Here is a 27696-nt window from a genome sequence, read left to right as displayed (position 1 = left end):
AAGTCCGCCCGGGTGATCCGCACAGGCTCCTGGATCGCTGGGTTTACACTCCAACTCACATTACTCCCTTTTTCGGACTCCATTGCTTCTTGTTTCCTCTGTGCTCAGCGAGCAGCCTGCTCCTTATATTCCTGAGAGACACCTGGGCCAAGAGCTGCCATCTCTTCTTCGAACCACACCACCCACTGGCTTTTTGGGGCAGGGATCCCCATCCCCAGTGTTTGTCCGTCAGACATCTGTGAGGAGGTGGACTGGCTCGCACCCACCAGTAGATCAATTAAGGCTTCTTTACTCAGTCCCTGGTAGCTCAGGCCCAGATCTCTGGCTCTCTCCTGTAGACTGGATGTGGTCCAGTTTCTGTACTCACTCTGTGGGTGGATCTCCATTAGGCTGCGCTCCGTTGATCCCGCCGCTGCCACCAGTTGTCACGGGGTCCTTCTCCCATGTCACACGATCATCAGAGCGAGTGATGGCTGTTCAATCCAATAAGCATTTATTCCAAGCAAATCAAATGGTTCATAACATAATCCACAAAACACAGGGAAAAATTAGTCCACAAAATATGAATATTATCCAATAAGTGATAAATAAAATGTCCAGTTTCTGTCTGAGAAGCCGCAGCTTCTCCCAGAGGTTCCATCCTTCTTCTTCAAGTTCTCTAAGCAGACTGCCTGACTCTCCCAGGTAAGCAGGGAGTTTACAGTAGGTGGATCTTATGCCCCCTCCCCCAACTTATGAACAAAAGGCTGGCAGGGGAGGAATTAAACCTGCAAATGGGACAATATACACACAAGGAATACAGAATAGTCAGTGAACCACGCCCAAACATTAACCCACACAAAATGGTACACAATCCACAATATTCCACCATCACAGTCTCCTTAATAAAATCACGGTTAAATATCAGTATCAGTTGCCTCTGATTTCCGACCTGTTTTCTAGAGTGAAGGGTGCTCGTTGGTTTACTAGGCTCGATCTTTGGGGAGCGTATAATCTCATTCGCATTAAGCAGGGTGATGAATGGAAGACGGCGTTTAATACCACTGACGGGCATTTTGAGTACCTAGTGATGCCCTTTGGGCTCACTAATGCCCCCTCCGTCTTTCAATCTTTCATGAATATTTTTGTGGACAAGTTTTTGATTGTCTATTTGAATAACATTTTGATTTTTACTGACTGGGATTCTCATGTTGAACAGGTTCGGACAGTATTTCAGGTTCTCAGTGACACTGCGTTATATGTGACAATGCGTTATATGTCAAGGGATCAAAATGTATGTTTGGCGTACAAAAGGTCTCTCTTTTTTGGGGGTTTATTTTGTCCCCATCTTCCATTGAGATGGATCCGGTCAAGGTCCAGGCCATTCATGATTGGGTACAGCCTACTTCTTTGAAAAGCATTCAGAAGTTTTTGGGTTTTGCTAATTTCTATCGTAAATTCATAGGCAATTTTTCCAGTATTGTCAAGCCTTTGACTGCTTTGACTAAGAAGGGAGCTGATATTGTGAATTGGTCCTCAGAGGCAGTCTTGGCTTTTCAGGAGCTGAAACGGAGGTTTACCGTATTTTTTCGGACTATAAGACGCACCGGACCATAAGACGCACCCTAGTTTTAGAGGAGGAAAATAGGAAAATAAAATTTTTAAGCAAAAAATGTGGTCATGACACACTGTTATGGGGCGAGGATCAGCTGCTGACACTGTATGGGGGTAATTTAAAAAAACAAACAAAAAAAAAAACGGCATGCAGTTCCCCCATATTTAATAACAAGCCAAGATAAAGTCTCACAGCTGGGGGCTGGTATTCTCAGGCTGGGGAGACTCATGTTATTGGGAGCCCCCCAAGCCTAAAAATATCAGCCAGCAGCCGCCCAGAATTGCCGTATCCATAAGATGTAACAGTCCTGGGACTTTTCCCAGCTCATCCCGATTACCCTGATGCGGTGGCAATCGAGGTAATAAGGAGTTAATGGCAGCAGCCCATAGCTGCTGCCATTTTATTAGCCCATAGCTGCTGATAATCATTTATTTGAAATAAAAGACAAAAAAGCACCCTCTTTCACCACTTTATTAACCCCTAAAACACCCAGGTCCAATGTAATCCACACAAGGTCCTATGATGCATGCAGCTCTTCTACATCTGACAATCAGAGAGCAGCCATAGAACACGACCGCTCTCTGTGAGAGTCAGGCCACAAGTGAAGTGAGCCGTGCGGGATCAGCGGTGACTCCAGCTGTCACCGCACATCACCTGACTGAAGTCACCGCAGATGTAGCGCTCACTTCAGCCGCGGCCAGATTTGCGGTAACAGCTGGAGGACTCCCGTTGTATACTCACCTCTCCTCACTACACGCAACATTGCTCACTTCCTGTCTGTGTGCCAGCTGACCTGTGTGGAGCCGTGTGTACAGCGATGACGTCATCGCTGTGCTCACCGCTCTCTACACACATCAGCTGGCACACAGACAGGAGGACACCGCGATGCTGCAGGGGAACAGTGAGTATATCGTACTTATTCACTGCCCCCCCGCGCTGATGATGGTGCACGCGGGTCAGTGAATTCAGCCGCACATGATCACTCCAGGCTGTAGTTGCCTGGGGTGATCACGCGGGCCGGCTCTTTAGTATGCGCACATCCCCCGCCCATCATCCCGCCCACCTGTAAGCGCCAGCTTCAGGGCTGAGAGATGATGGGTGGCATGATGGACGTGCATATCAAATGAGTGGCCCCACGTGGTCAGGGTAGCACAGCTACAACCTGCTCCTGCCTCTGATGACCCGCTCCACCACCACCGCACCCACCTTCACCTGCTCCACCACCACCGCACTGCAGCCATCGGACTATAAGACGCACCCCCCACTTTCCCCCAAAATTTTGGGGAAAAAAAGTGCGTCTTATAGTCTGAAAAATAAGGTACTTCTGTTTCAGTCTTGCGGCAGCCTGATGTGTTTATTCCTTTTCAGGTGGAGATCGATGCCTTGGAGCTGGGGCTGTCTTGTCTTAAAGGGACCCTGTGACTTCTAAAATTAGACCCTGTGCTTTTTTTTTTTCCCCGGAAATTTTCACCACCAGAGCGAAATTATGATATGGGTAATCTGGAATTATTGGCTATGCAGTGGGCTTTTGAAGAATGGCGACATTGGCTGGAGGGGGCGAGACATCAAATTGAAGTACTTACTGATCATAAAAATTTGATCTATCTGGAATCTGCCAGGAGGTTGAATCCCAGGCAGGCTAGATGGGCCTTGTTTTTTTCATGCGCTTTAATTTTGTGGTCTCTTATATTCTGGGTACTAAGAATATTAAGGCGGATGCCCTTTCGAGGAGTTTATTTGCTGATTCTCTGGATGTGACCGAGCCTGCTACCATCCTGCATGAGGGAGTGATTCTCTCTGCAATTTCACCCGATTTGAGACTTGCTCTTAAGGAATTTCAGGAGAATAAACCTGAACAATGTCCAGGAGGGAAATTGTATGTTCCTGACCAATGGAGGAGTAGAGTGATGTCTGAAGTTCATTGTTCTGTGTTGGCTGCTCATCCTGGGATTTTTGGCACCAGGGATTTGGTGAGAAGGTCTTTTTGGTGGCCTTCTCTATCTCGTGATGCGAGGAGTTTTGTGCAGTCCTGTGAGATCTGTTCTAGATTCAAGTCTTCTTGTTCTCGTTCCAGTGGACTATTATTGCCATTGCCGATGCCTAAGAGACCATGGGCTCACATCTCTATGGACTTTATTTCTGATCTCCCTGTTTCTCAGGGGATGACGGTTATTTGGGTAATCTGTGATAGATTTTCCAAAATGGTCCATTTGGTGCCACTGCCTAAGTTGGCATCAGTTTCGGAGTTGGTACCTTTTTGTTTCTTCGTCAGGTGCTTCGTTTGCATGGTATTCCTGAGAATGTTGTGTCTGATAGGGAAGTCCAGTTTGTGTCTAGATTCTGGAGAGTGTTTTGTTCTAGGCTGGGAGTTGAATTGTCCTTCTCCTTTGCGTTTCATCCTCAGACCAATGGACAGACGGAAAGGACAAATCAGACTTTGGAAACCTATTTGCGCTGCTTTGTATCAGCTGATCGGGACGACTGGGTTTCTTTTTTGCCCTTGGCTGAGTTTGCTCTTAATAATATAGCTAGTTCGGCCACTTTGATGTCTCCTTTTTTCTGCAATTTCGGGTTTCATCCTCGGTTTTCTTCGGGGCAGATGGAGGCTTCCGCCTACCCAGGTGTTGATTCGGCAGTGGAGAAAATGCAGCATATTTGGGATTAAGTGGTGCATAAATTGTCCCACTCCCAGGAAAATGCCCAATGGTTTGCCAACCGGCGTAAGACTGTGGGTCCCCGGTTTAAGGTAGGGGACGTGGTCTGGTTGTCTTCCAGACATGTTCCTATTAAAGTTTCTTCCCCGAACTTTAAGCCAAGGTTTATTGGACCTTATAAAATTTTGAGGGTAATTAATCCTGTTTCTTTCCGTTTGGCTCTTCCAGAGACTTTCAAGATTCATAATGTCTTTCAAAAATCTTTGTTGAAAAAATATCTTGAACCGGTAGTGCCCATGGCTGCGCCTCCTGATCCTGTGTTGGTCGAAGGGGATCTGGAATATGTAGTGGAAAAAAATGTGGATTCCCGTATTACTAGACAGAAGCTCCAGTATCTGGTCAAGTGGAAAGGTTACGGTCAGGAGGATAATTCTTGGGTGGTTGCTTCCGACATACATGGTGATCGCTTGATCCATGCTTTTCATCGAGCCCATCCTGACAAACCCGGGGGTTCTGGTGAGGGTTCGGTGACCCTTCCTCAAGGGGGGGTACTGTTGTGAATAAGTTTTCCAGTTTGGGGCTCCCTCTTTTGGTCATTGATGGTGGTGCAGTTGATGTGTGGAATGAAAGCGACACACCTGCAGAGGACTGGCAATCAGGGTCAGATTAGGCTATTTAACTTAGTAGCTTTCTCTTGTTACTTGCCGGTGGTCAATTGCTTCTGCGTGTTAAGGACATTCTGTAACCAGCTCTGCTCACTTCCAGAACTTCCCTCAGATTAGTGGTCTGTGTACCTCTGCTGTATGTTTTCCACTTTCTTGTTGCTTTTTCTGCTTTGATACTAAGGCATGATTCCTATTTTGTCTGTGTGGAGTTCTTGGTGGAATGGATCATTCCCTGCTCGGAGTGTCTGTATACTTAGCTCCATGATTCTGCAAGGTTTGTATTTTGTAATGCTTGGTATTACTTCAGTCCCTCATCTGTATTAGTGTTTTTGAATCCCAGTAACATCTGAGTGCTGGTACAGTGGGGGAGAGGTTGTGTGACCTCAGGATTTTTCCATATCAGAAGTGCTGGTATATATTAGGGTTTTTACAGCTGCAGACAGTTGCTCTTTCCTATCCTTTCCTATAAAGATAGCGGGCCTCACCTTTGCTGAATCTGTCTTTTCTGGCTTTGTATTGTATTTTTCTATATCACCGTAGCCTTTACATGTGGGGGGCTATCTATCTAAATCTGGGGACTACTCCGAGGCAGATTAGCTTTCTTAAATTTCTATTTAGTTCTCCAGCTTTGTCGAGGCGTCCAGGTCATCGTAGGCACGCCCCACGGCTACTGTTGTGTGTCAGGATTAGGTCTGCAGTCCATTAAGTTTCCAGCTATTCTGTTACCTTTTTGGGATTCCACATTTTTTTGATCCTCCTCGGTCCCTGAATCATAACAGATGGGGCTCCACCACTCCCGCAGCTTACACCTCTATCCTGGAACAGGACATCACAGGAGGCTGGGGCTGCACTCACTCCTCGCAGCGTCCACTTCTATACTGGAACTAGACATCGCAGGAGACCGGGGCTCCACCACTCCTTGCAGCGTCCACCGCCATCCTGGAACAGGACGTGACAGGAGGTCAGGGCTGCACTCACTCCCCGCAGCAAACACTGCTATTCTGGAACAGGACATCACAGGAGGCTGGGGCTGCACCACTCCCTTCACCATCGACCGACATCCTGAAACAGGATATCACAGGAGGCCAGGGCTGCATTTGTGATGCCATGGCCTATCAGGTTGTCACAGGGTATTGTGCAATCTGCCCTTCTGTACAATATTCACCTCCTCCTTGGTTGTGGGTCCCCAACTGAATGGTGTTGCCAACAGCAGTCACTCAAAGTCCCAGGTACACTCTGCACCACACCCACCAGACACACCACTGGACGGCCTGAGTGGAATAGGGCCGCCCACTTGGGGGGCTGGTTAAGGGGAGGTCAGGAGTGTCAGTAGTAGATCAGTTGAAGTAGGAAGTGAAGGAGAGAGAAGGTCAGGAGCTGTGCTTCTTGGAAGTACTAGGTGACAGACGGTGATCTGGGCCTAGTAGGAGCTGGACCCCCAGTCGCAGGGGATCGTGGCAAGGGGCACGGTACTGTCGAGGTTTACAGCCGGCGGCCTTGCACCATCACCGGGCTGGGACCAGGGCACGACGGGGTAAGTTGACCCTAGGTCAGTGAGTAGCTTCAGGCAACCTGACAATTAACCCGACGAGGATGGAACCTTCAATATCCGTTCTCCACCCGCTCCAAAATCTGGGTACTAGCGCAACAAGGGGGATAGGACTTTTCATTAAAACGGTCCAGAAAATTCTGGGGAGCGAGACCCTGCCTGTTCCACACTAATGGGAGCAAAAGAGAAGTAACTTAGTGCCAGGAGGCAGGTCACGGATCACCAGGCAACACCAGCGGGGACGGGACTCGAACTAGCTCCCCTCAGCGGCAGCGGTGTCCAGAACTTTGGTTTACCCAGTTGTTGGTGTCAGCTTTTTGGACTGAGTGAGTACGAAAGTGGCCCCGGCGCTTCCCACGGCACTCCCCAATCACCATCACTGAGTGCCGGAGCAACCCCCTCCCCAAGGAGGGTCGCAACACCTGGCTGCCGCTGTCATCACCCCGGGTACTTCAATTGCAGCGGTGGTACTCCATCTTACCACACACCATGGGTGGTATCACGAACTTTAACTCTACAATCCCTTGTAAAGACATCCTCCCCCCCTTTTTAATTGGAGTGGCCGCACGATCCCCGAGTCCGGAGGCCCCTCGAGCCACTGCGGATCCGGATCCGAGCAGCCCGGCTGCTGACACTGGGGCGGCACACATTCACTCCCTTCAGCATCCACCGATTTTAATGGAACAGAACGTCACAGTAGGCTGGAGCTGCATTCACTCCCCATAGTGTCCACTGCCCCTCCTGGAAAAGAAGACCGAGGCTGCACTCCCTCCCCGCAGCATCCATCACCTAGAATAGGACGCCACCAGGTGGTAGTAATAGAAGTGACACCATCACAGCTTCTAGAACCAACCTTAAACTCTTTGACACTGGACCAATAATATTTTTGATGGGCAGCATTTTAGGGTAGATAAACTATAGTGACAGACTTAGCTATTAATATCATTATGATATATTCAGACTGTTCAGAGAAGGGTTACTAACTTTTGTATCTCACTAATTATGTTTTGCAGCCTCATATATAATATTGGCACCTGCGGGACTCGATCACTCAACATAATTCAGTATTCTTATGTTTCCAACAACTCTCCACGTGAATGACTGAACAAAAATGGACAAAGACAAAAGTGACATAAACAGAAGAATAATAGACTTTGCCTTAAAGATCATCTCCCTCCTGAGTGGAGAGGTAAACTCCTGTATATTCTATATTATCTGCTGAGTGGAGGGTAAACTCCTGTATATTCTATATTGTCTGCTGAGTGGAGGGTAAACTCCTGTATATTCTATATTATCTGCTGAGTGGAGAGGTAAACTCCTGTATATTCTATATTATCTGCTGAGTGGAGGGTAAACTCCTGTATATTCTATATTATCTGCTGAGTGGAGGGTAAACTCCTGTATATTCTATATTATCTGCTGAGTGGAGGGGTAAACTCCTGTATATTCTATATTATCTGCTGAGTGGAGGGTAAACTCCTGTATATTCTATATTATCTGCTGAGTGGAGAGGTAAACTCCTGTATATTCTATATTATCTGCTGAGTGGAGAGGTAAACTCCTGTATATTCTATATTATCTGCTGAGTGGAGGGGTAAACTCCTGTATATTCTATATTATCTGCTGAGTGGAGAGGTAAACTCCTGTATATTCTATATTATCTGCTGAGTGGAGAGGTAAACTCCTGTATATTCTATATTATCTGCTGAGTGGAGAGGTAAACTCCTGTATATTCTATATTATCTGCTGAGAGGAGAGGTAAACTCCTGTATATTCTATATTATCTGCTGAGTGGAGGGTAAACTCCTGTATATTCTATATTATCTGCTGAGTGGAGGGTAAACTCCTGTATATTCTATATTATCTGCTGAGTGGAGAGGTAAACTCCTGTATATTCTATATTATCTGCTGAGTGGAGGGGTAAACTCCTGTATATTCTATATTATCTGCTGAGTGGAGAGGTAAACTCCTGTATATTCTATATTATCTGCTGAGTGGAGGGTAAACTCCTGTATATTCTATATTATCTGCTGAGTGGAGGGGTAAACTCCTGTATATTCTATATTATCTGCTGAGTGGAGGGTAAACTCCTGTATATTCTATATTATCTGCTGAGTGGAGGGGTAAACTCCTGTATATTCTATATGATCTGCTGAGTGGAGGGTAAACTCCTGTATATTCTATATTATCTGCTGAGTGGAGGGGTAAACTCCTGTATATTCTATATGATCTGCTGAGTGGAGGGTAAACTCCTGTATATTATCTTTGTGTCTCCCCATATACAGGATTACACAGTGGTGAAGAAGACATCACTAGTCTGTATGACTCCTATCATCCAACTACAGGACTCTATCAAAGAACTTCCCCCGCACTCCCCTATATGTGAGAAGATTATTCTAGAACTCGTAAACAAGATCATGGAGCTGCTGACTGAAGAGGTGACTGCTGGGAGATTATACAGTGTACACTGTGTGCAGAATTATTAGGCAGATGAGTATTTTGATCACATGATACTTTTTATACATGTTGCCCTACTCCAAGCTGTATAGGCTTGAGAGCCAACTACCAATGAAGTAAATCAGGTGATGTGCATCTCTGTAAGGAGGAGGGGTGCGGTGTAATGACATCAACACCCTATATAAGGGGTGCTTAATTATTAGGCAACTTCCTTTACTTTGGCAAAATGGGTCAGAAGAGAGATGTGACGGGCTCTGAAAAGTCCATATTGTGAGATGTTTTGCAGAGGGATGCAGCAGTCTTGAAATTGCCAAACTCTTGAAGCGAGATCACCGAACAATCAAGCGTTTCATGGCAAATAGACAACAGGGTCGCAAGAAGCGTGCTGGGCAAAAAAGGCGCAAAATAACTGCCCATGAATTGAGGAAAATCAAGCGTGAAGCTGCCAAGATGCCATTTGCCAGCAGTTTGGCCATATTTCAGAGCGGCAACGTTACTGGAGTATCAAAAAGCACAAGGTGTGCCATACTCAGGGACAGGCCAAGGTAAGGAAGGCCGAAAACCACCACCTCTGACCAAGAAACAGAAGATAAAACCTCAAGAGTGGGCCAAGAAATATCTGAAGACTGATTTTTCACAGGTTTTATGGACTGATAAAATGAGAGTCAGTCTTGATGGGCAGATGGATGGGCCAGAGGCTGGATCAGTAAAGGGCAGAGAGCTCCGACTCAGACGCCAGCAAAGTAGAGGTGGGCACTAGTATGGGCTGGGATCATCAAAGATGAACTTGTGGGACCTTTTCGGGTCGAGGATGGGGTGAAGCTCAACTCCCAGACCTACTGCCAGTTTCTGGAAGACAACTTCTTCAAGCAGTGGTACAGGAAGAAGTCGCTATCGTTCAAGAAAAACATGATTTTCATGCAGGACAATGCTCCATCACATGCATCCAACTACTCCACAGCGTGGCTGGCCAGTAAAGGTCTAAAAGATGAAAAAATAATGACATGGCCCCCTTGTTCACCTAATCTGAACCCCATAGAGAACCTGTGGTCCCTCATAAAATGGGAGATCTACAGAAAGGGAAAACAGTCCACCTCTGGGAGCAGTGTCTGGAGGCTGCGGTGTCTGGAGGCTGCGGTGTCTGGAGGCTGCGGTGTCTGGAGGCTGCGGTGTCTGGAGGCTGCAGTGTCTGGAGGCTGCGGTGTCTGCTGCACACAATATTGAGTGTAAACAGATCAAGCAATGACAGGATCTATGGATGGTGGCTGCTGAGGGTCATCAGAAAGAAAGGTGGCTATATTGGTCACTCCATTTTTTTGAGTTTTTTGTTTTTGCATGTCAGAAATTTTTATGTCTAAATGTTGTGCAGTTATATTGGTTTACCTGGTGACCATAAACAAGTGAGATGGGAATAGATATGGTTTTTCTTAAGTTGCCTAATAATTCTGCACAATAATATTTACCTGCACAAACAGAATCCTCCTAAGATCGCCAAATCTAAAAACCCCTCCAACTGCCAAAAATATTAAGCGCTGATATTTATGAGTCTTTTAGGCTGATTGAGAACCTAGTTGTTGATCAATAATAAAAAAAATGCTCTAAAATACAACTTGCCTAATAATTCTGCACGCGGTGTACACTTAACGATTCTGGGTGATGAGAGGAGACTGCTGGGAGATTATACAGTGTACACTGGAGGATTCTGGGGGATGAGAGGAGACTGCTGGGAGATTATACAGTGTACACTGGAGGATTCTGGGGGATGAGAGGAGACTGCTGGGAGATTATACAGTGTACACTGGAGGATTCTGGGGGATGAGAGGAGACTGCTGGGAGATTATACAGTGTACACTGGAGGATTCTGGGGGATGAGAGGAGACTGCTGGGAGATTATACAGTGTACACTGGAGGATTCTGGGGGATGAGAGGAGACTGCTGGGGGATTATACAGTGTACACCAGAGGATTCTGGGGAATGAGAGGAGACTGCTGGGAGATTATACAGTGTACACCGGAGGATTCTGGGGGATGAGAGGAGACTGCTGGGAGATTATACAGTGTGCACTGGAGGATTCTGGGGGATGAGAGGAGACTGCTGGGAGATTATACAGTGTGCACTGGAGGATTCTGGGGGAAGAGAGGAGACTGCTGGGAGATTATACAGTGTACACTGGAGGATTCTGGGGGATGAGAGGAGACTGCTGGGAGATTATACAGTGTACAGTGGAGGATTCTGGGGGATGAGAGGAGACTGCTGGGAGATTATACAGTGTACACTAGAGGATTCTGGGGGATGAGAGGAGACTGCTGGGAGATTATACAGTGTACACTGGAGGATTCTGGGTGATTTTGGTGTCGTTGGTTGTCAGGTTCCTCTCCGGTGTCAGGACATCGCTCTCTATTTCTCCATGGAGGAGTGGGAGTATATAGAAGGACACTGGGATCTGTACTCGGACGTTGTAGAGGAAGAGCGCCGGTCGTCTATATCACCAGGTAAGTAGAGACCTGGCTCTATAGATTATTACTGGGGTGTTGTTGGACGTCCTCCCTCTCATACACAGGGTACAGTGCCCCGATCATGTAGAAGATTCGGTTTTGGCTCTTCCATCACGTTCCGCTCCTACATCTGCAGGGTGTCGGGCCGCTCCGTCTCTGTACACGGCAGAACGTGCACTAATCTGATCACGCCTCCGTCTATACTTACACAAGTCACAGGAGAGCGGTCTGTATATGGAGGTCGGCGCCTGTCACATTGCTGATCCTGCGGGAGAAGTCGGCAATAAGGAGACTCCGCAGCCTCCGGCCGCTCATCACTCACAGTCTAGTAGAGATTTTCATACACTCACATCAACCAGAAGGTTCACTGCCCCTGACTGAGGAGCCTCCGGCGTCTGATGGCATTACCAGAGAAATTTCAGTCAAGTTGTGCTAGGAATCCTTTTTATCCAGCAAGAAAATGGAACTTCCAAGATGAAGCACAGTACAACTACAGAGGCAATCTGCTCCAAGAACCTGAAAACCTGAGACTTGAAGACTGCTAATGGCTTCAGCTTTTACATGAGGCCATGGATGAAGAATAAAAGGATTTCGTGGCCGAGCAGCAGTGTAAGGAGGGGAGATTTGTGTCTGTTAGAGGGTCACCTGGATACAACTCCATCATCACATGTAACCGTCTCTTGTGTCGCTGCTTCCTACAGATGGACTCCATGTAAGAAATTCCCCGGAGAGATGTCCAACTCCTCTGTATTCCCAGGACTGTCCGGAGAGTCATCAGGTAGCTGAAGCTGCACCTCCACCATATCTATATAGAGCCACGCTTAGATATTTGGGGGCTTCTTCTGGTGATGTCTGCTGTATTGTACTGAACTGTTCTATATGTGACATCAGGGTGGACATCTGACTGATACTAAAGTGAAGGATGAAGAAGAGTGGATGATGGACAATCGGCCATGTATGAGTGACGTGAAGGAGGAGACACCAGAAGATGATCCCTCAGGTATGTAATAATGAGGTTGTTTGATGACTGGCCACCTATCGGCTACGTGACGGTAAACATCCGGTAATATTGATGGACTGAGGTGGGTATTTATCTGTTTTACTGGCCTACGTAGTACCATTAATTCTCCAGCAGTTTACTGACCTCATCATCACTGTCCCTATTGGGACTCACAATCTAAATTCCTTACCAGTTATCTTTGGAGAGTACGATGAAACTGGACAAACAAGGGGAGAACATTAAAAATTCATGTGTAAACATTCAGATAATTGTAGAAAAAATGCAGGTCTTGTTTTTGGTCACAATTACTCCATGAAGATGACTTCTTTGAACTGTAGATGGGAGTATCTGGGTCCCACAGGTTACTGCCATTTGTGATCTGTTGGCATTGCTGACTTCTTACGATATCAAAGAGAACTAAGCGTGATGTGTTTTCCATCTTAGCCGACCACTGCATTTTCCGTCTTCTATGATGCCTGTTTCTTGGTGTAGCACATTTAAGGCCGCTTTACACACTGCGATATCGGTCCAGATATCGCTAGTGTGGGTTCCTGCCCCCATCTGTTGTGCGACACGGGCAAATCGCTGCCCGTGCTGCACAACATCGCCCAGACCCGTCACACTATACTTACCTGCCCAGCGACGTCGCTGTGACCGGCGAACCGCCTCCTTTCTAAGGGGGCGGTCTGTGCGGTGTCACAGCCACGTCACTGAGCGGCCGCCCAATAGAAGCGGCGGGGCGGAGATAAGCGGGACGTAACATCCCGCCCACCTCCTTCCTTCCGCATAGCAGCCGGGAGGCAGGTAAGGAGAGCTTCCTCGTTCCTGCGGCGTCACACGGAGCGATGTGTGCTGCCGCAGGGACGAGGAACAACTTCGTTACTGCTGCAGTAATGATAATTGAGAATGGCCCCCCATGTCACCGATGAGCGATTTTGCACGTTTTTGCGACGATGCAAAATCGCTCATCGGTGTCACATGCAACAACATTGCTAATGCGGCCGGATGTGCGTCACAAATTCCGTGACCCCAACGACTCCACATTAGCGATATCGTAGCGTGTAAAGCCCCCTTTAGGCTACGCAGGCTGCTTATTTTCAAAAAGAGCGCAAACACCCTGTGTCAGAGTTCAAGAAACGCGTATGGAGAAATAAAAAACTAAGACAAACTAAAAATCAAAACCTAATACATTTGTTACTTTAAAAGAATTAAATTATTAAGATTTTGAGCTCTCTGAACGAGCACCGAGTAACTAATGTGAAAAAAGTGGAAGAAAAAGTGCAATACTAATATATATAGAGGGATTCAAACCCCAGTGTGATGGCCAAGACCAAAGTCTAAGGACACCAGGGACAAAACTGTAACCTGCACAAGCTGGGACTGTTAAATATACTTTTTTAGTATAGATTTTTTAAGTTCAAGGACTTGTTCACCAGATGTCATATTCCAAATAAAGTATGACGATAATTATTATGAAAACATATCATGGTGTAATGCATTGTCTTCCAAAAAGTATTATAGTAACAAAATACAGAATCTGTAAGTCATTGCAGCAAAATAGATAATTTCTCTATTGAATCAGCAGAAGTTTAGTATCTTTCTCACCCATCTTTGCCTGGATCCTGAACTGTTTAACTCCGTAGCATGTCACTCTATGACTTAGACAGCATGTGCTGTGTCCATGAAATCCTTCCAGTGAGTGAGCCCCCCCCGAGTGTCATGTGATGGGTTATTTATGTTTACTTGCACCGGGTTTTGTTCATCTTAGAAAGTTCTCCACTTGCATGATGCAATCCTTTACCAAAGTTACACATACATATATGGATATCTGTAATATCAGCAAATATCTATATGTACAATGGATTAATTATGAAAATTAGGATTTTACAGGATGGGCTACAGGACAATAGGCAAGCAGCTTGGTGAGAAGGCAACAACTGTTGGCGTAGTTATTAGAAAATGGAAGAAACACAAGAGCGTTATCGCTCAGTACATGGTGATAGTGGTAAAATAGCAATGGCTCATTGACGAAAAAAAGGGGGGTAAGGGGCTGTCTGCAGCATCAGACCAAGGCTGCAGCATGAACTGCTACTGCCGAGTATGGACTGCATGTCAGACTGAGAGCTGCTGAGGGGATAAGAAGAAATGGGGAAAAAAAATAAAGCGAAGGAGCAGAAAGGAAAAAAGAATGAGGTGCCATATTGTGATATGAAATGAGGATTGAAAATAATTTTCGTATAATTTTTTCAGTTTTGGCGCAAAGATACCGTAATAGGAGCGATTAATGGCCATCATTGTGATTTCCCACCACACATCTGTTTTGTTTCATACACTCGCATATATCTATCTATCTATCTCTAAATCTCATATATATATATATATATATATATATATATATATATATATATATATATATATATATATATATATATATATATAATAAAATCTCTTAATCTAAAGGTATCATCTTACTCACAGCCACAACCGACCATCATAGGCACATAGATAATTCCCGGGGCATCCAGGTGAATAGTTGAACGCCTCTGTGGATGGGTTCTACACCCACCTACACATTTTTATCACCATCATGCTCTAAGATCATAGGGTCTGTAGCCCGCATCTAAATCATTTTTGGGGAATACACATTTCTCTAGTTTTCTCAATTTTTTACAGCTGCTAATTATTTATTTCTTAACTGAAACCAGAGCAATGATGATAGCGACACAAGCAAAGTGTCTATCACATTGGTGTTTGAATCCCACTAAATATAAATTTTGCACATTCTCTCCTCCTTGTCCTTCTCCCATAATCTTAATAACTTATTTTTTTATAAACTAATACATTTATTCGGTTTTGGTTTTAGTTTAATGGTTTGTCTTTGAGGGTTTTTTTTTCCATACTTGTCTCTTGAGCTCTGACACAGATGTCATGTGCCGTGTTGACACTCTTTTTTGAAAATAACAATCTGTATAAATTGTAAACCTGAGCACTTTGTAACCTGGTGATTCTCCTGAGGAAGAAGTGTAATCACTTCGAAACGCGTTGAGAAACTAACCTTTATCTGGACAAAGTGCACTGGTCTCTGTTACTTCCAGGCAGCGCAGTCATTTTTCTGGTTCTCCTGCAATAATTTAGATCATTGATCCTGCTAGGTCGGCTTTACAACCCTCAAGGTCATGTCCATGATTCAGCCTGAGACGGCACAATATCTTGTCAAGGCTGTGCACTTTATTAGATGGTCAGTAATAGTATGAAAGTTGTTTTATAGTGACGTTTTTGTGTGATGATTTTGTGAAAAATAAAATCAGGTTGTCATTTTTTAATTCCAACTAGAATATTCCCACAAGAACTGCATGGGAAACCTTATGGTATCGCTAAGTTATAAAGTAGAAGATGAAGATGTCATGCAGCAGCACTCTCCAGGACAAAGCATCAATACCCCTACTGTGCATCCAGGACCTCTTCCCAATCATAAGGAGCATTCTCCTGACCAATCACAAACTGGTATCACAAGAGCTGATCAAAAAGTCAGTAAAAAGGTTCAATCTGGAAAACTGTTAACAAAAAACGCAGGTCTTTTCTCCTCTGTCACTAATTCTGTTTGGAAAAAGTTGTATTCCTGTTCAATGTGTGGGAAATGCTTTACAGATAAAACTAGGTTTACGTCACATGAGCGAATTCACACTGGAGAGAAACCTTATGCATGTTCTGAATGTGGAAAATGTTTTGCAAATAAATCATATCTGGTTACACATCAGAGAATTCACACAGGAGTGAAGCCGTATTCATGTTCTGAATGTGGAAAACGTTTTACAAGTAAAGCTCATCTAGTTTCACATGTAACAATTCACACAGGAGTGAAACCGTATTCATGTTCAATATGTGGAAAATGCTTTATAAATAAAACTAGGCTTACCACACATGGGAGAATTCACACAGGAGAAAGACCATATTCATGTTCGGAATGTGGAAAACGTTTTACTTGTAGATCACATCTTATTGCACATCAGAGAAGACACATAAGAGAGAAGCCGTATTCCTGTTCAGAATGTGGGAAATGTTTCACAGATAAAACTAGTCTTACTACACATGAGAAAAGTCACACAGGAGACAAGCCATATTCATGTTCAGTATGTGGGAAATGTTTTATAGAAAGGGCACATCTTGTTAGACATGAGAGAATTCACACGGAAGAGAAGCCATTTTCATGTTCAGAATGTGCAAAACATTTTAAAAATAAATCAAGTCTTGTTAGACATGAGAAAAGTCACGCCGGAGAGAAACCGTACTCATGTTCAGAATGTGGGAAACCTTTTACAAATAAATCAAGTCTTGTTAGACATCAGAGAATTCACACAGGGGAGAGACCGTATTCATGTTCAAAATGTGGGAGATCTTTTAGAAATAAATCTAATCTTGTTACTCATCAGAAAATTCATACAGGAAAGACATCGTATTCATGTTCACTATGTCACAAATGTTTTACAGATAAATCAAGTCTTGTTGAACATCAGAGAATTCACACAGGAGAGAAATCATTCACATGTTCTGAATGTGGGAAACAGTTTATGCAGAAATTGTATCTTGCCAGACATGAGAGAATTCACACAAGAGAGAAGCCATAATCATGTTCGTACTCTAGCAAATCACTTCTAGATAAATTCCTTATTAAACATTAGAGAATTCATACAGGAGAAGCTGTAGATATGTTTAGAATGTGGGAAATGTTTTCTGCAGAAACCACATGTACTTACACATGAGAGAATTCACACAGGAGAGAAGCCGTATTCATGGCAGGGAAATGTTTAAAGGAGTTTTCCCACCAACAAAGGACATTTTAATCAGTAGCTCTTGTAATAATAATATTTTTCACAATAGTATATAAAATGTTCCTGTGCTGAGATCTTTAGTGGACGTTTTAACTCAGACACTACATAGTTCATTTTTAGACGCCATTTTAGTCCAGCCGACACCCAGTTCCCCATTTTTTGTTTTAGCAGCCAAAGTCCCTGCTCTGTTTATTGCTGACATAGCAGGGACTGCAGAGGGGGGAGACAGGGACCTGGAACACACACACCTTCCATTTTTGGTCATATATGCAGTTTTTCCCACTAATGAACCTTAGCAGAGGTTATTGCTGATAGTCCTGTGGAAACCTTTTCCCTTCACTTTTGCATGTTTGTTACAGTTTAGTAGACCATATAGACTGCTCACTATTAGTCCTGGTGGACAGTGAATATTTTTCTGCCTATGGCAGTTGTTACTTAAGCCTAGGTTTGAGATATTCTCACTTGTATGTTATCCTGCCGGTAGCTTGCACAAGAGTTCCCTGATAGAGAGGGTGGAGGTTCATGTGGTCCCAAGGGGACATTGATCTTCAGGAGTTGGTATATATTAGGGTTTTCGTTGGCAGCACCCAGTAATCCTTTGTGTCTTAGTTTGCAGGGTCTGACAGGAGATAGGGATACGCTGGAGGCTCGGCCCTGACCACCATCAGGTCTACCGTCGGGATGAGGGAGAGTGCAGGGCCCCGAGTTACAGGGTCAGCACAGGAGAGGTAGAGTGGATACGCTCCACTGCTTTTTCCTAGTTGTGTATATGTAGTCAGGGGGTGCTGCTTGGTAGTTTCCAAACCCTCTTGTGCTCTTTTCTCTTTCCCCGGGGTTTTAGGGGTCTTAGTTTTTAGAATTTCAGTGTTCTCCTGACCCCAAGTTACATCCATTGCTCTTTCTTACAAACCTAGGTATAGTCCTTTGTATCAGGTCTCCGAGAGCCCATATGCAAACAAACTACAGCTGGTAAGGACCAAGACACCCTCCTTCAAATGGCAAGACGTATGGAGATGAATCTAGCAGCTTACAAGATCACCCCACATACAGATGAGCTACAGTCACAGTCACCTGAGTTACAGTTACAGTCACCTGAAGAGTATCATCACGTCATCTCCAGCCCAGAAGTCATTCTACCTGTTTGCCATGGAGGAAGACAGCAGCCCTTTGAACACTACTCAGCCAGATTGAACACCTACCTAAAGCACCAGTTGAAGATCAGTGCCCGTATGACATCACTGCTCCCTGACAAAGTCACCAACTCCCGGTGTGCGGTCCTTAATCCTGCTGAGCTTCTCCCTCTTCCAAGGGGGGAGTGTCCCACCTCTGACACCTTGGTGGAAGAGGTAGTCGACTCTGGCATAGCTGAAACTCTGGATTCGATACCCTGACTTAACACCTTTGGACCCTGACTTAACACCTTTGCGGATGGATCAAGATGTGCATCAAGAAGACGGTTCCACATGGGTATGGTGCTGGTAGCAGAAGACGCTGTGCTGATAGAGCAGTCGCTACCCGCATGCCTGTCTGTAAAGAAGCAGATGTATGTGCTCTCGCTGAAGCCTGCAAGATGGCAGCCAGCATCTACTCTGTGGAGGACAAGAGACTTGATCACTGCCAATGGAACAGTACGCCGCCATGAGGCCATAGAAGAACGGATGGAAGCTTTGCTATTGCCAGACAGAGTCGCGGTGAGCAGGGTTGAGGCCTACATTGGAGGAGTCAAGGGAAGCAGTAAGAAGTGCCCTCACTGACAGAACATCCAAAGAAGCCCCAAGACCACTTACGAGAGAAACAGTCAGTCAATCTGTGCTTTTCGAATGACCCAGATGTGAAGAAGAAAGGAAGGATGGAAAGTCTTGAGAAAACGTTGTCCTGACCCTACAAGAGCAAGTCCCAGAAGAAGAAGAGGACTGAGATAGGGTGCAGCTGTGGGCTCCCGGAGACCATAGAAAGTGGCTAGTGACCTGCTTTCACTGCCAGCCAAAGAGATATGGCAGGCCTTGGACACAGAACTGACTCTACACACCCCATACCAGCCACGGAATAGAGGGAAGGTTGGGAGGATGGGGCAGTGTAGAAGGCAAGGGCATGAGAGTCTTCCCCTTGAATTGTTCAGTGTCAGACACACCACAGCAGGGACCACTAGGTTGAGACCCTATGAAATCCTGTTTAGAAGTAGCGCCAGATACTTCAACTAAGCTTGTTGTTTGTTTAAACATGTGCCTAATACACGTTTTTGAGTTTTCTCCTCCAGATCCAACCAGATCTAGATTTCTCTCTCTTTTCTTTTTCTCTCTCCTCTTTTCCTCTCTCTTTTCCTCTCTCTTTTCCTCTCTCTCTCTCCCTCTCTTCTCAATCTTTCTCTCTCTTTCTCTCTCTCTTCTCTCACTCATTTTCTTTCGGACGAAGATCCATGCATTCCACTACAAAGAGATATCGGACCTGCCTGAGACCAGGAGATGGCTGTCTTCCCTCTTCTACCCGATACTTTGTGCCAGGATGATGATATCTAAGCATGTGGACTGGAAGACGACTCTACATCCCACCTTTGATGTCCCACCATTACCGCCTGAGGACTGAGGAGCATGAGACTCTGAGTGAACCCAACCCTGATAAATATTAGCCAATTAAAGGACTACTGCCACGTTCCCCCTTCCTGAATAACGTGGGCCAGCGGAACATAGCCATGAGGACAGTCTAGAGAATACGATCAGGATCTGGCTTCCTATGCATAGTCTGTTGGGTGGGAAGATTCATCCACAAGGGATGGGGTATCTCGTATGTGAGTGAGGTAACCATCGGCATTAGGACAGATCAATAGACTCGGGAAAAGTAAGGAAAGACTTTTTGGCTATCTCCAAAGGGGGGACTGTTATGGACAAGATTATGAATTATTATGAGTATATCATTGTTACATGGAGATATCCATAAAGAACAGGAATTAAGATGGTGTTTGAACTGTACCCCACATATATCTTGGCATAAGACTCAGACAGACAGTCTGGGCTATTCTTGTGACCAGTGAATCATGCTGACATTGCTTAATATAAATGAGGAACCAAGCACATTACAGTAAATTGTATATCACAGAATAAGCTGTTCTACTTTATCCAATAGGAGATGTGTTACGTATTCTTGGCACCTAGCCAATAAGGTTATATATATTTGTACAACTTCCGGAAATAAATCAGTCTTACTTTCTATTCATATCTGAGCACGTCTCTGGTGTGTGAAAGAGTGGTTATGCATGCTACCACGAGTGACTCATAATTTGGACTGCAGACAGTTTAAGAGGGATGCATGATTAGATTGCATCAACCTAAATTACGGCCTTATCACCACTATATACAGTATGAGCCCACACACAGTCCCACTATATACAGTATGAGCCCACACAGTCCCACTATATACAGTATGAGCCCACACACAGTCTCACTATATACAGTATGAGCTCTCACACAGCCCCCTACATACAGTATGAGCCCCCAAATAATCCCCTAAATACAATATAAGCCCCACATAGCTTCATATATACAGTATGAGCCTCCTATATACATTTCTGAGCCTCCACATAGCCTCCTTTATACAGTACGATCCCCCACATAGCATCCTATATACAGTATAAGCTCCCATATAGCCTCCTACTGTCACAACCGAAGGTGTTGGTACTCTTGAAATTGTTCCAGAAAATGAAGTATTTCTCCCAGAAATGTATTGTAACGTTTTTTTACACATATGTATTTCCTTTGTGTGTATTGGAACAACACAAAATAAAAGATAAAGCAAATTGGACATAATTTTACAGAAAACCCCAAGAATGGTCCTGACAAAATTGTTGGCACCTTTCCAAAATTGTGAGTAAACAACTTTGTTTCAAGCATGTGATGCTCATTCATACTCACCTGTGACAAATAACAGGTGTGGACCATATGAAAATAAGATAAAAAGGGGAGAAGTTGACTCAATCTTTGCATTGTGTGTCTGTGTGTGCCGCACTAAACATGGAAAACAGAAAGAGGAGAAGAGAACTGTCTGAGGACTTGAGAACCAAAATTATTGAAAGATATCAATAATCTCAAAGTTACAAGTCAATTTCCAGAGATCTTGATGTTCCTTTATCCACACTGTGCAACATGAGCAAAAAGTATACAACCCATGGTACTGTACTAAATCTCCATGGACGTGGACGGCAGAGAGAAATTGATGAAGGGTTGTATCGCAGGATAGTCTGGATGGGGGATAAACCCCAATCAGGTTCCAAACAAATTCAAGCTGTCCTCCAGGCTCCGGGTGTATAAGTGTCAGCACAAACTACTCATCCACATCTGAATAAAATTAAATGGTATGGAGGAAACCCCAGAGGATCTTACTGCTGACACAGACAGAAAAAGCTAGACTGGAGTTTGCCAAAATGTATATGAGTAAGCCAAAATCCTTCTGGGAAAGCGTCTTGTAGACAGAATGGACCAAGATAGAGCTTTTTTATAAATATCCAAAAAACTGACCCGCATATCCAACAAATGTGAACAGGTGCTAACTGAAAAAACATAGTAACTAATGTATACAGCTGCACACTGAAAAAGCCAAAAATGTACAAGGGAAAATATGGCACTGCATTACTGCAAAAGAGAGCTATTTAGTTTATGTATTGGCCAATGCATGTAAGCCCGGAAACCAACGGCAAGGTATATCTCTGTAATCTGTGAACCTAACTTAAATGCAACTATCTAGATTAAAAATACAGACACGGATGTTTTTAACCTAGATATTGGCATTTTAGTTAGGTTCCCGGATTACAGAGATATACCTTGCCGTTGGTTTCCAGGCTTACATGCATTGGTCGATACATAAACTAGATATTGCTCTTTTGCAGTAATGCAGTGCCATATTTTCCCTTGTACATTTTTGGCTTTTCAGTGTGCAGCTGTATGCATTTTATAGAGCTTTTTTGTAAAGCACATCATTCTACTATTTACTGAAAACGGAATGAGGCCTACAAAGAAAAGGGTACAGGACCTACAGTCAGACATGGTGGAGGCTCAGAAATGTTTTGGGGTTGTTTTTCTGCCTCTGGCACTCGGGGCCTTGATTGTGTGAAAGGCATCAAGAAATCTAAAGATTACCAAATGATTCTGGGTGGCAATGTAGCGCCCAGTTTCAGAAAGCTGGATAAAGTCCTAGGTCAGTGGTCTTCCAGAAGGACAAAGACCTCAAATACTTCAAGAAGCCCCGAGAAATAGATGGAAACAAATCACCAGAGAGTTCTGAAGTGGCCGCAATGAGTCCAGATCTAAATCCTAGCAGCCCCTCGTATATTTCAGGAGTCAGCGGCTTGTTATATGTTGTGTCCGTTGTCTATGACTATTATGTCTGGACTGATGCGGTTGTAAGCTATTAGGACCCTTGAGTGTTGGACTGATTGATCTTTGAGTCACCAATAAAGGTCTGTGGTCTCTGATTGAGAAGGGATCCCATTAGGTGTGTTCCTTCACATGTGGTGAATGGTAAATTGTTTCTTATCATGATCATGGATGGGTGATTGTCCATAACAGAGGAATCCTTCACGGTAAGGTAGTACTCTCAAGGTATTAAATCTCTCCTTTAAATTGGTAAACTCTTGAAGAGGTGCTGAACACAGCTTTAACCTGAATACAGTAGGAGTATTAACACCAGCGATTATGGAGTGTGAGTGACGCATTGTAAAATTGTGTTGATGAATCAGTATCTGTTGGCTGTAAGTGGCAGCAGCAACAAAGTATGGAAAGGTAATGAACCCTGCCTAAATGCCTCTAATACACTATGCCTTCCCCAGAAACTAACCCTACACTAAATGAAGGCTATGAGCAATATTATTAGAGAATAGAATGTATATAAATTAACCAGTTTATTTAAATTGGCGCTGAAAGGACCTTTGCATGTACGTGGCAGCATCAAGGACTGTACGGCAATGAACCCTTCCTAAATGCCTCTAATACACTATCCCTACTCCAGAAGCTCACCCTACACTAATTGCAGACTACGAGCGGTATTATTAGAAAATAGAATGTATTTAAATTAGCCCTAAAAAGGACTGTTGGTTGTACGTGGCAGCACCAAGGTCTTTAATGCAATGAACCCGGCCTAAATGCCTGTAATACACTGTAATGGTGGCACACATTTTGGAATTGTAACACTGGAATTATTTTTGTCGTCTGTATAGTGTTTTTAAACACACAATGGGTTTATGTTAGTGTTTTGAATAAACAATGGGTGTATGTTCAAATATCTAAAGAAGATACATTTTCTATAAACACTGACCTTCAAGATACCTCTAAAGGAAAACTCTCTCTATGGCCTCGAAGTCTCCTGCTGAGAAGGCATGTAATGTCCAGTTCTCATAGATAAGAGGTACACACACACACACACACGCACACCATGGCAGTATGCCCACACTATGTTAATCAAAAGCGTTGGATGTAACCTATAAACGCGTTAGTTTGAAATTAATACCAATTATGTAGAAGATTGGAATACAACCAATCAGCAGTAAAATGCAAATTTACTCTCTTGGAGTTCACTAGAGATTCACAGGACCCGCTGGATCCTCTTCCATCCTCCATGACGACATCACAGAGCTGGTGGATGTTAGACCATGTGCTCCTCCACCTTCCATTTGAGGATGCTGAGTACGATTTAGGTCTGGAGATGCTCATCCAGTCCAGCACCTTTACCCTCAGTTTCTTGACAGGATAGAGGTGGTTGCTGTAGGGATTGAGTGCAAACCCCGGCCTCCTGTAACATTCTGTTCCAGGATAGAGGTGGATGCTGCAGGGATTGAGTGCAGCCCCGGCCTCCTGTAACATTCTGTTCCAGGATAGAGGTGGATGCTGCAGGGAGTGAGTGCAGCCCCGGCCTCCTGTTTGCTGAAGACAAGAAGACTAAGGACATTTATTACTGGAAAACTTCAGCAAACTTTGCATCTTTCTTGTGCATCATATTTAGAAGAAGCTTCATTCTGGGAACACAGCCATGCAGACCAATTTGATCCAGTGTGTGATGTATGGTCTGAGCACTGACAGGCGGACCCCCACCCCTGTAACCTCTGCAGCAATGCTGGCAGCACTTATACATCTATTCTGAAAAGGCAACCTCTGCCTTTGATGCTGGGCATGTGCACTCAACCTCTTTGGTCGACCATGGTGAGACCTCTTCTGAGTGGAACCTCTCTTGGTAAACTGCTGTATGGTCTTTGCCACCATGCTGCAGCTCAGTGTCAGGATGTTACATAGGTTGAAAAAAGACCTAGGTCCATCTAGTTCAACCTTCCTCCACCAGTTATATATTTTGTCATTAAATTGTTTATAACCAACAATGTTGTGTGAGGAATCCTCCCCCTGATATAAAGCTGTTATAGTATCTGCCATTACTACCTCTTGTGGTCGCATTCCACAGTCTGACTGCTCTAACTGTAAAGAACCCTTTCCTATTTAGCTGTCGGAATCGCTTTTCTTCCACTCGCAGTGAGTGCCCCTGGTCCTTAGTATTGTCTTTGGAAGGAATAAGTCCTGCGCCGTCCTTTATATTGACCACACATGTATTTATACATATAATGAGATCTCCTTGTGTGTTTTTTTCCTCCTCATCATACGAGCGGCCTCCAATCCTTTCAATAGTCTAGTTACTGACTATCTTCTGAATATCCTTTTTAAAATGTGGAGCCCAAAGCTGGATCCCATATTCCAGATGTGGCCTTACAAGTGACTTATAGAGAGGTAACAATACATTGGGATCTGGGGATCTAGTCTCTCTTTTTCTCCTCCCTTTGGCAGCTGCTGCCTGACATTGAGTACTGCTGCTCAGTTACTTCTACACAGAATCCCCCGGTCTTGCTCCTGTTCTGTAGTTTTTGTCCATTTAATGTATACGCAGCTATAGCATTACTTCGTCCTAGGTGCATTACTCCACATTTATCACCATTACTTCTCCAGTGTCTGCCCATTCCCACATCTTATCCAGATCATTTTGTTATATTGTACTATCAAGGTCAGTCTTAAATATCCTACATAGTTTGGTGTCATCAGCAAATATTGACACTTTACTATCAATCCCATCCACAAGGTCATTAATAAAGAGATTAAAAGGAACGGTCCTAGCACAGATCCCTGCGGCACCCCACTGCTCCCAGTACAGATCCCTGCGGCCCCCACTTCTAGTAAAGATCCCTGCGGTCCCCACTGCTCCTAGTACAGATCCCTGCGGTCCCCACTGCTCCCAGTACAGATCCCTGCGGCCCCACTGCTCCCAGTACAGATCCCTGCGGTCCCCACTGCTCCAGCACAGATTCCTGCGGTCCCCAGTGCTCCCAGTACAGATCCCTGTGGTCCCCACTGCTCCCAGTACATTCCCTGCAATCTCCACTGCTCCCAGTACAGATCCCTGTGGTCTCCACTGCTCCCAGTACAGATCCCTGCGGTCCCCACTGCTCCCAGTACAGATCCCTGCGGTCCCCACTGCTCCCAGTACAGATCCCTGCGGTTCCCACTGCTCCCAGTACAGATCCCTGCGGCCCTCACTGCTCCCAGTGTGGCGCCCTAGGACCTGGTCGCCACAACAGCATTGCCCTCCCAAAGGGTTAATGCTGAGCCTGGAGGTAATTGGGAGATCCATTGGCCAGCAGGTTTAACACCCAACACAGTTCTCCCTCCGGCCAGCAGGGGGAGCTCTGAACCTGGAATTCCAGGGAGCCTTCCTCTACCTGACCAGAGGGAGGAAGTGGAGTCAGTCTGAAGGGAGTAGTGAAAGTGAACAGACGCAGAGTGAGCTGTCCTGTGAATCTGGGGCCTAGAGCTGGAGCAGCTTGGCCCAGAGAAGCAGGAATAGCTGAGAGGCAGCAGAGAGACTCAGACATCGGAGTCTGTGGTTGCCAGGGTATAAAATCCGTCCCTGGTAGCCGAGTCCGAAGGGCAGGAGAGCTGCAAGCCCCTGGCCCAGAAACATCCAAGGTACAGCTGCAGCATCAGGGCCCGGTGTGGACTCCAGCGGAGAAGCACCAGAGAGAGGGTCTGCGCAGCCACCTACAGAAAGAAGGGACGTGCCATCGGTCCCAGCAGCAAAGAGGGCCATTGCTGGATTCAGAGAAGCAGGGTCCTATCATCACAAAGCAAAGTACAGGAGTAGGCCTCATACTCAGCTGGCCAGAAAGATCATCCCAAGTACTTCCAGGCCGACCGGATCCCCATCACCACCTGTAACGGTCTCCCAGGACTGGACTGTTCCCAGAGTAAAAGAGGAGAAGGTAAAGAGACTGTTGTTTGTGCCTGGTTCTTTCCTCGCCTGTCGGCCCTGCACCGTGTTAGCCACACAACACCATAGACTTTCACGGGCACCAACTGTATCCCGGGGCATCGCTCCACCTGTGGGGAGCAGTAACATCATAGCTGCCATAACATCACCCCGGAGTTCTCCCATAGCAGCGGCGGCTTAATAGCCGCATACCACAGGTGGCGTCACGAACATTAACTTCAACTCATCAGCCACATATTCAACTGACACCCACCAGGGCTACGGAGCCGGGCCCAGCCACCACTGACTACCACCGGACTAGTCCGGCCCGGCACCGGGTGTCCCCTAGCCCTGGGGTGGGCGAGTCAACTTTTGGCGTCACGAACAGGATTTCGTGCCCGGTTCCACCGGGTACTGTGCGCCTGAATAATTGCGCTTTAAAGACTGTATTACTGCGTGTTTCACTGTTTGAAAACTGCCGCCGCCATTATCCTCACTGAGCGCAGGAAGAAGGGGGGCGTGCCTGACAAAGAGCGCGAAGGGAGCGCGCCATCAGAGCAGAGCGCTGTTAACCCCGCGCGACCCGGAAGGAAATTTGAAAAGTGAACGGAGCCTGGTAAGGTTCACTAAGGGGGAGGAAGATGTCCGACGCAGAGGGAGGGCAGGTGGCTGCCATAGCCCGAGACGCCGCAGCGCCCGCCGAAGCGATCCCTGTCGCCGTCGCCCCATCCCCCGCTGTAGCGCCGGTAATGCCGATCACCATGCCGTACATACCGGGCGCAGAATGGCTGCCGCAGTACTCCGGGGAGTCCCATACCTTGAGCGACTTCAGAGAAAGCCTGCACAGCTTATTCCGGGTGTATCCGCTGACTGAGAGCCAGAAGGTGGGCATATTAATGGGACAGCTAGCCGGCGCAGCCCAGCGTGAAGTGAAGTCCTGGCCTGATACAGATAAAGGGACAGTAACCCAGATACTGGCCAAGCTAAAGAGTACTTTTGACACCCGCACCGCAGCAGAGATAAAGATGAGATTCTTTGGGTGCAAGCAGCGGCCCACAGACAGCATAAGGGACTATGCCTTAAACCTGCAGGAGGCCCTGAAAGCGGTTAAACAAGTGGACCCAGAGAGTGTACGTGAAGAACACAAACTCCTAACTGAGCAGTTCATAGAGGGGCTCCTGTCAGATGC

At 45.5% G+C, this 27696-nt stretch overlaps 1 pseudogene; it reads left to right on the top strand.

The window, feature by feature from the left end:
• LOC142297104 (uncharacterized) overlaps positions 1-20557 on the top strand; it is a 33636-nt pseudogene extending 13079 nt beyond the window's left edge.
• The last annotated feature ends 7139 nt before the right edge of the window (positions 20558-27696 follow it).

This window comes from Anomaloglossus baeobatrachus, chromosome 3 (genome assembly GCF_048569485.1).
Source record: "Anomaloglossus baeobatrachus isolate aAnoBae1 chromosome 3, aAnoBae1.hap1, whole genome shotgun sequence".
Classification (NCBI taxonomy): Eukaryota; Metazoa; Chordata; class Amphibia; order Anura; family Aromobatidae; genus Anomaloglossus; species Anomaloglossus baeobatrachus.
Note: the sequence above shows the minus strand (reverse complement) of the source record. Positions and strands in the feature narration are given on the sequence as shown.